Source organism: Oryx dammah, unplaced genomic scaffold, assembly GCF_014754425.2.
Source record: "Oryx dammah isolate SB20612 unplaced genomic scaffold, SCBI_Odam_1.1 HiC_scaffold_8, whole genome shotgun sequence".
In the NCBI taxonomy this organism is placed as follows: domain Eukaryota; kingdom Metazoa; phylum Chordata; class Mammalia; order Artiodactyla; family Bovidae; genus Oryx; species Oryx dammah.
The window spans coordinates 57,806,911-57,816,315 of NW_024070192.1; the positions used below are offsets into that span (position 1 = coordinate 57,806,911).

The window sequence follows — 9,405 nt, forward strand, 5'->3', positions numbered from 1 at the left end:
AAATTTCAAAAATAAATAGGAACAAAGTTACAGTAGAGAATGTCAACTACAAATAAGATCCTACAGGCTCTGCTGATTCTCCCACTGAGTAGGAGGGCATCATTAGGAAAGAATTTTATTTTAAAAGTGTCATCTTAAACTGCAAGGATGTCCATTATACATCACAATTAAACATGCCAAAGGAGAAGCCATGTTGTCAAAATGCCCACTTTACCCACTCAAACATCTCAAACTGACCATTTGCTGACCTTCTATAACCCCAGTTTTAGAAATGCAGAATATACTTTGGTCTTTGATGGTAACACTTAGTACTAAACTAAACAGATGTGGAACTTAACACAGAATCTGATTTGAAGTGAGGAAATAAATGTTTCTTTTTCAGAAAAAAAATAAAAAATAAAAGTTTTTTTTTTCTCTCTCTCTCTTTTTAAACAAGAGAAAGTAGACAAATACATATTGGTAAATGATAACTGTCCATATTCACATAGAGACACAATGTCATCTCTGAGCCCAATATATGGGGAAAGGAGGAACAAAGCTAGAATTCCATGCAATATTGCACAGGGCCTAGCACCCTCCAGTTTCCAGCAGAGCTAAGAGAGCTGGAGGTTTTTCTCCACCCTCCTCCCATCCCCCGAGCATGGTGGTGTTGATCCCTTAAAGTTCTTGTTGAGACAGGAAGGGATAAAAATGAATTTGGAAAAGGAAGGGGTAGAGGCTTTTTTCCCACTGAATTCTCCTGAAGATATTTTCCCCCAAAATAAGTTGTGAACTCTGGTATAAAGGAAAAAAGAGACCTCAAAAAGAGGGCAACCGAGCACAAGAGGAGAAGGAAAACAACAACAACAACAAAAAGACTGCAACTTGCTCCCAGGGACTGGAGGGAATTTTAAAAGGTTGGAATCCATCAGTGTTCCATCAGTCATCTTCTTCACCTTTCCTCACCTCACCCCCTTCATCATCAATGTCTTCCAATCCTTCTTATCCTTCTTCCTCTTTATTATCATCATCTTCTTCCTCTCCTTCCCCTTCCTCATTATCCATGCCAGGAACCAAGCAGTGCTGTAACAGATTTAGCCAAAGATCATCTCTGATGACCTCTCCTAAGTCACCTGCACCTGCATCAGAGTGATCAGTAAACCAGGTGAAGAAGCTTTCTGGTTCCTCATGCTGTCTCTTCCTGCTGGCTTGATTCTGTGTTTGACTCGATCATTTCATCAGATCCTTTCCAAGTTTCCATTTGATTTCAGTGGACTTGGCAGATGGATCACCACTCTGATTCAGATGAAATTCTTTGGAGAGAAGTTTATTTTTTAAGTAAGAGTTTTCATCAAAATAAAAATATATTCTCTAACCTGATTTAATGCCTTCAAATTCTGTCACTTCAACTCTTGTCAAATATTCAGCACCTTTTAATCCTCGTCTCCAAGCAGTGCAGACACTTGTGGATGGTTAACATATGTTGTTACCCCCAAATTTGGGATTTTGACACTCAATTTTGACCTCTTCTGAAAAAAGTGGTTGGCAGAGTTTGTTATATTTCTGTTCTACTTTCAAAATCTCTTCACTGGCTTGTTCATTAAGTCTGTCTATTTCATTTTGTACTTTGTCAATATGTTTGATTGCTTCTTGCTGTTCTTTTTCTTCCTTCAGCAAGTTTGAAGAAACAGATGCCTCGTCCGGCCTGGAGGCAAGAGTCAGCCTCACTGTTTTCAGTTTCTTCTTGGAATGGAAGTGAAACCTGGTGTTTGGGGGCCATGCTGGGAAAAAAAAAAACAAAAACAAAACAACCAAGAACCCTCCAAGGGGAAGAGAAAGGTACTGCAAGCTTAGAACTCTAATTTGCTGTTTATGTGGGACTGTTCTGAGATATACTCTATGTTATATCCCAAAAGTTCCCAGTGTAATTGAGTTCCACTGCCTATAGTAGTAACATGTTCACTAAGATACTCTGTTTCACCTTTCTTTCCTTCTGTTTCACCCACTTTTCTACCATTTCTTTTGAGATTAACTCCTACATAAACCTCTTGAAATCATGTTCTTGTCTAGAGTCTACATTATGGAAGATTAAACTAAGCCTTCCTAGGAAAAAGAATAAGTAGATTATTCCAAGGAGAGAGAAAAGCATGACTAGAAGCCTAGAGGTAAGATAATGCATAGCACAGTTGAGAAATTTGCCGTACAACTTGATTGTTGAGTATTAAGAAAGAGTAGCTAGAGTTGAAGCCAGAGTGGTAAAATAGGACAGTACCTGAAAATTCTAAATTGTGTGAAGTTTGGTCTTCATATTAAAAGAATCAGGAGATGTCTAGGAGGAGAAGTTGGGCTGGAAATTGGGAGGAGGATGGGACTATGAGTGAAGTAGAAATTGGAGTTGACAGTGCTTGACAGGGTGTCACGGAGAGCAGAATCCAACATAACATATGGGATTTTAACTCAGATATAGGATCAGTTCAGTTCAGTTCAGTCACTCAGTTGTGTCCAACTCTTTGAGACCCCATGAATTGCAGCACGCCAGGCCTCCCTGTTCATCACCAACTCCTGGAGTTCACCCAAACTCACATCCATCGAGTCAATGATGCCATCCAGCCATCTCATCCTCTGTCGTCCCCTTCTCCTCCTGCCCCCAATCCCTCCCAGCATCAGAGTCTTTTCCAATGAGTCAACTCTTCGCATGACGTGGCCAAAGTACTGGAGCTTCAGCTTTGGCATCACTCCCTCCAAAGCACATTCAGGACTGATCTCCTTTAGAATGAACTGATTAGATCTCCTTGCAGTCCAAGGGACTCTCAAGGGTCTTCTCCAACACCACAGTTCAAAAGCATCAATTCTTTGGCCCTCAGCTTTTTTTCACAGTCCAACTCTCACATCCATACTTGACCACTGGAAAACCATAGCTTTGACTAGATGGACCTTTGTTGGCAAAGTAATATCTCTGCTTTTGAATATGCTATCTAGGTTGGTCATAACTTTTCTTCCAAGGAGTAAGCATCTTTTAATTTCATGGCTGTAGATATAGGATAGATGACCATATTATACAAATCCAGGGGGGGCACAGATTCAAGTTGAATTTTATGTTAACTGTCCTCCCTTGCTTACTGCAAAATGAATAATTGTCTCTGGAGTTCTTCATTGGCCATGCTATGTAAGGTTGAACTAAAGAATATACAATCAGCTTAGGGAGGCGAAGATGTGTTAATTTTAATATGTGCTGAATATAAGATTCCTGTGGAGATTTTAGTAGCTGAATTGATCTGGTACTCAGGAGATAGGCTTCAGCTGAAGACCAAGATTCATAAATAATCAGCAAATGTATTGAGGGCATACGGATAGTGAGATCAGAGAGACTTAAAGGAGAATCCTGGAGAACCTGACATTTAAGATTTTTTAAAACACTGAAATTTTCAAAAGAAAATGCAAAATATAGTAAGAAGGAATATCCAGAAGAAAACTCAGAGTGTGACTTCACTGAAAGAAAAAGAATGTAATGCTACAGGAGGTACAAATGATCAGCAATGTCAAATACTGCCCAAAGTCAGGAAAGATACAGACAGAAATACCTGTTCAATTGAGTAAATGGCTCAGCAAGAACATTTTACCAAACATTTGACATGGCTGCCAGGTTGCTGAGTCCTAAGTGCTGAGACAGAGATAAGAAAGTAAATGCAACTTGTTTTCAGTCTTGTCAGGGAGTTTGGCTTAACTAACACTTTCAATAATACTTAGGATTATTATATCCAAGACTTATTAAGCACTTTATCTTCTACCCATTTACAAATGCTATATATATATATATTCAGTCTATCTTATAAGGTATTACAGAAGAGGAAATCACAGTCAGATTAAATGAGTTGCTAAAAACATTACATTAATTGTAATTAACTAATAAGTGGCAGATCTGGGATACACACAGAGATAATCTGTCTCTAGAGTCTCTCTATGAGCAAGAGGAAAGAAATAATATAGTATCACTGACTCAATGCACATGAATTGAGCAAACTCTGGGAGATAGCAAAGGACAGAGAAGCTTGGCATGCTACAGTTCATGGGGTCTCAAAGAGTTGGACACAACTTAAGACTGAACAAAAACAGCAAAGAGAGACCTGGGATTAAAAGGGACTTCTGGGAAGAGAGACTTGAACATATTTAGATTCTAACAAAAAGAAGCCACAAGTGGGAGAATCTTTGAAGAGACAGAGACAGTGAGAATGCATTTCACAAACTTGGGCAGAAGGGACACATTTCATTATTGCATGAGAGACGGGCAGGATGAGTGCTATTATTGGTCTGTTTGGTGATAGGAATTGAAAAACTTATCAGTTGATGACTGCCATTCAGAGCAGGACACTGATTAAGAATGAGATAGTGAGTGAAAGAGTCAGTTTAAGAAGAAAGTAAATATATTTGACATAGTTTCTGTGGTAAATGGGAAAGGAACAAAACAAGAAACACTGGTGTGTTGTGGCAAATTGAAGTCTCATGGGAAGCTGTGAATCATAAATTTCAGCATCACTAATCTGAGTAAGGTGCTATTTTTGTCCAACGTTTAGCAGCTTACAACAGAGAAGATGAATAGATGGAAGCCAAGTGTCATGTTTTGTTTTGTTTTGGTACAGTAGGGTGCAGGAGTCAAGTAAATGTGATTGCTGAGGGTTTTGGCAAGAATATTGTTGAAATGGAATCTGATGCACACCAAAAGAAATTAAGTCAGAAGGAAGTGATAGGGAGACAGTTGATATAAATATGTGCACATTAGAGGTCCTACAGAAGTCAGATGACTGCAGATCTTGGAGCAACTGAGTAAAAGAATAGAAGTCTGTTTTGAAGACATAGTTGTCTGAATTTATCATTGAAGAGGTAAAATATATTTCAAGTGATGACAAAATCCAGAGGGTAACTATAAAAAAGAGTCATAGACCTGAAGAAGAATAAAAAGCCTTTGAAAAGAAACATATCAAAGAACTGAGGATATTTTATGTCACTAGATGGACTTTGAAATTTTTTAAGATATTGATAACACAGGAGGTAAACAAGAAGTCTATAAACTGGGAGTTAAATCTTTCAATAAGTGAACATTTAAGACCAGGAAAACATTTATTGACTATTATGACATATACACTTTGTTATGTATAACAAAATGGCTGAAACATAAAAGGAACAGGGGATTTTGTACTTTCCAAAATCCTGAGATAAATAAGGTGAAAGAGTAGCTTTAGAACTTCTCTAATCCATGATCAAATTCCTAGTTTCAGATAAGTTCTCCCACTATAAAAAAAAAAAAAAAAAGAAAAAGAAATCTGAGAAAACTGTATGAAGCAACTGGTTTTAGACACTGAGCAATAGACAGTATACATCTGTGATTCCAGACACAAGAAAAACACACAGGATTAGGCCTGCAACTGCCTTGATTTTCTGCTTGGAGGAGCTTCTGATCCTCAGTGCAGGGAAGTGGAGCCTATATTAAGCAGAACATTTTGCTGAGCTAAGAAGACAGAGATGAGAATTTGGAGTTATTGAGAAGATATCTAGCTTTCAGGCAGACCAGAAAGGAGGAAGCTGCACAGAGAAGGGGATCCAGAAATCTTCATAGGACTTTTCTTGATTATTTCATGAAATGTTAAGCAATTAATGTTCAGGATGATTCTCTATCTATAGATTTTGCAAATAATAGATAAGGGGGAGCTATGAGATGAACTAAGATTCTAAGTTGAACTGAGAGTCCAACTAGGACACTGGAGTTCTAAGAAACACAAAAAATAAAACCAAAAAAAATGGAGTTGATGTGCTAATAAAGTAATTCTCTAACAAATCAAAACAAGGTAACAAAATCTATATTATAGACAATATAGTGTATGCAATGTGCATCATATAATAAAATATTACTAGACAAGTGAAGAAGCAAGGAGATATGATTCAAAACCAGGATAAAAAATTTATGGAAACACACAGCAAGGTGACAGAGATCTTGCAATTATTACAAAGACTTTAGATAGATCATAGATATGTTCTTAAATTTTATAGAAATATATGAACATAGTACATAGATCGGGGGATATCAGCAAAGAATTGGAAATCCTCGACCTTCAAAACATAACATCTAAAATGAAAAGTTTAGTGGGTGAGTTTAACAACAGGTAGAAAACCCAAGAAGTAAAGAGTATTAAGCTTCAAGAATTTGAAGACAGAATAATATTAATAGAAACTATCCAAACTGAAGCATAGAAAGAGAAAAGGCTAAAAAATCTTTAGTGAACTCTGAGATGATATCAGGTAACATAATATAATATAATATAATATAATATAATATAATATATACACAATATAATTGGGATTACAGAATAAAAGAGAGAGGCTGGAACAGAAAACTATTTGAGGAAATAATGGCAGAAAATTTTCCAACTATTATGAAAAATGTCAACTCTCAATCTCAAAACTGTGAAGCACAGCAACATCAGTCAGAATAAACACAAAGAAAACCAAACTTATGGAAATCATTATTCTTTTGCTGAAAACTGTATTGCTGATCTTGTTCATGATGCCAGTTGACTTGCTATTCACATTGTTCGCTGAACCTGAGGTAGACAAGGTGAAAGCAGGGAAGCTGGAGGAAAACTCAAGGAATTATTGGAACTGAGGCTCGTTCTCTCCCAGCTGGCATAGCAGCCATGCTATATTCACTGCTCTCACGACTGACCCAAGGGACACAGCCCTGACACAGCAGTAATAACACCGCTTTCTAGGTGGAGCTCACATATGCATGCAGCACCAAGTAGCCCGTGACCTAGCGACCAGCTCGTGACGTGCAGGTGCAATGCTATAAGTGATCTCAGCTGTTACACAGTCATTACCTACAAAACCTGGGGCGAGAGAGTCTGATCATGCCATCTTAGCTAATTTTCTCTCTCCCCACAAGAACCAAAAACAAAGAGAAAACTTTGAAAGTAACAGAGCAAAAAAGATTATTAGGATTCCTGGGGGAGTGGTTTCTCATCAAAATATAAGCCATAAGACAATGGGCCATGTTTTTTTCTTCAATGTCGAAAGAAAAAAAAAAAAAAAACACAAAACTCAGACTAGAATTTTAAACACAAGATTGTTTTTATTTAAAAACAGAATTCAAATAAAGGCATTTTCAGATGAAAGTTATGAGAATTCATCACCAGCGTACTTGTACTGTGTGTATGTGTATGTGTGTGTTAGTTGCTCAGTCATGTCCAAATCTTTGTAACCCCATAAACTGTAGCCTGGCAGGCTTCTCTGTCCATGGAATTCTCCAGGCAAGAATACTGGAGTGGGTTACAATTCCCTTTTCTGGGGATCTTCCCAACCCAGGGATCAAACCTGGGTCTCCAGAATTGCAGGCAGATTCTTTACCATTTGAGCCACCAGGGAAGCCCACCTGTACCGTAAGAAATGATAAAGGGGGTCCTTGATATTGGTGAAACATGATTTGCACGAAAGAATGAAGAAAGGCAGAACTGGTAAATATGTAATTGATTATAAAACATTTTTTTTTACTTTTTAAATTCCTTAAATAAGGGATACTTATTTAAAGTGAAAATAATAATGTACAGTTTGATTTAAAACACATGTGTAAGTTAAATGCATTTCAAAGTAGCACAAAAGATGGTGTGGGAGTGTTAAATTTAATAATCAATATATTGCTGCAGAATTCAAAAATTGTAAGTGAAATGCCATTAGTTTATAGTGGACAGTAATAATTTAAAGTAACTTATTGTCTTCTTCAGAGCAAACAGGAATAAAAACGTAAACCAGGGAGATAAAATGGAACCTGAAATAAAGGTATACATTCAAAGAGAAGGCAGGAAAAGAGGAAGCATGGAACAAAGAATAGAAATAGCTCAAACATAAAACAGTTGGCAAAACAGTAGTCTTATAGTCAACCACAAAGTATATTCATTGTAATTAGATAAAGTTGCCTAATTAAAACACAGAGATTATCAGATTGTATAACAAAGCAAGATCCAACTAATTACACGCTGTTTACAAAAGATGGTCATTACAGACAATATCACAGATAGTTTAAAAAGATAGGAAAATATCATAAAAATGCTAATCATAAACATAGTGTCTGTTGAGAATATAGACTTCAAACATGAAGTATTGTCAGAATAAACATAAGCATTTCATAATGCTGAAACTTTATTATGTCAATTCACCAGAAAGACAAAATAATTCTAAATGTGTATATATCTAAAAATACACCTTCACTATATAATAAGTAAAAACTAACATGAGTAAAGGGAGAAACATTAATAAATATATAGTTGGAAACATTAGCACTCCCAATAAATGATAAAACAGATGAAAAAAATCCGATAAGGATATAGACTATTCAAACATTTTCAGCCAATTTAAGCTATTTGACATTTATAGAATAAAATAATAACCAACAGCTGAAGAATACCAGCATACATGGTACATGAAGCAAAATAAGACCATATGTTGAACTAGAAAAGGCAGCTTTGGCTTGAGAGATTTCAGTCTAAGTGACAAGCTTTATGGAGAGCCAAGTTTCACATACAACAGTGTGAATGTGCTAATATTCTGGGAATACATTGTTTTGTTGTGCCTTTTTGCTGTAATATGAGGTTTCCAGATACCACTAGATGTATTAATATGAAGCAGAATAGTAAGGGATTGGATCTGGGAAGGAGAAACTAAAAATAATACCATAACAGAGGGTATAAATGATAATAAAATATCAGAGGAGATGCTGCGTTAAGCACTGACCAAGGATATCTGGGATGCAGAGTATGATAAAATATACGCCATAGCGAGGCTGACTAATTCATACATTGTGGCCTTAAAACACAGACTCCAACACTTTCACCTTGCCAGAGGCCTGGAAAAGCATAGAAAGAGGTCTTCTCTTCTTTTACCTCTCCCTCTGCCTTCAGACGCCTGTGCAAAGTCCAGGCAGTGAATCATGGTGCATGCTGGTGGGCCACCCCTTTTGCAGGAGGGCAGCGTGGTGGGGCAGTGTGCCTGCTGCCTGGGCAGTCTACTCTCCAGACCCCTGGGGGCAGCACTGCAGGGTCTTCCTTTGCAGTGACAGCTTGAGAGGAGAGTGTGAACTGTGACAGCGGTGTCCTGGAGGACAGGCATTTAAAAAGTTTCTTCCCTCTTTGATGTAGTATTCATTGGAACAAGTGCAGCCAAAACTGTAAACAAAGGAGGTGTTATGCTTTCAGAAAAATCAAAAGGGAAAGTATTGCAAGACCTCAGCACTTTATGAACATAGAACTTCCAAACATGCAAGCTGGGTTTAGAAAAGGCAAACCAGCCAGACCTCAAATTGGCCACATATGCTGGATCATGGAGAAAGCAAGGGAGTTCCAGAAAAATATCTATTTCTTCTTCATTGACTACACTAAAGCCTTG

The 9,405-nt window shown here is 37.3% G+C and overlaps 1 pseudogene; it reads right to left on the bottom strand.

Annotated features, from left to right (window-relative positions):
- Positions 1 to 784: 784 nt before the first annotated feature.
- LOC120866694 lies at positions 785 to 8,952 on the bottom strand (annotated as a pseudogene).
- Between the last annotated feature and the right edge of the window lie 453 nt (positions 8,953 to 9,405).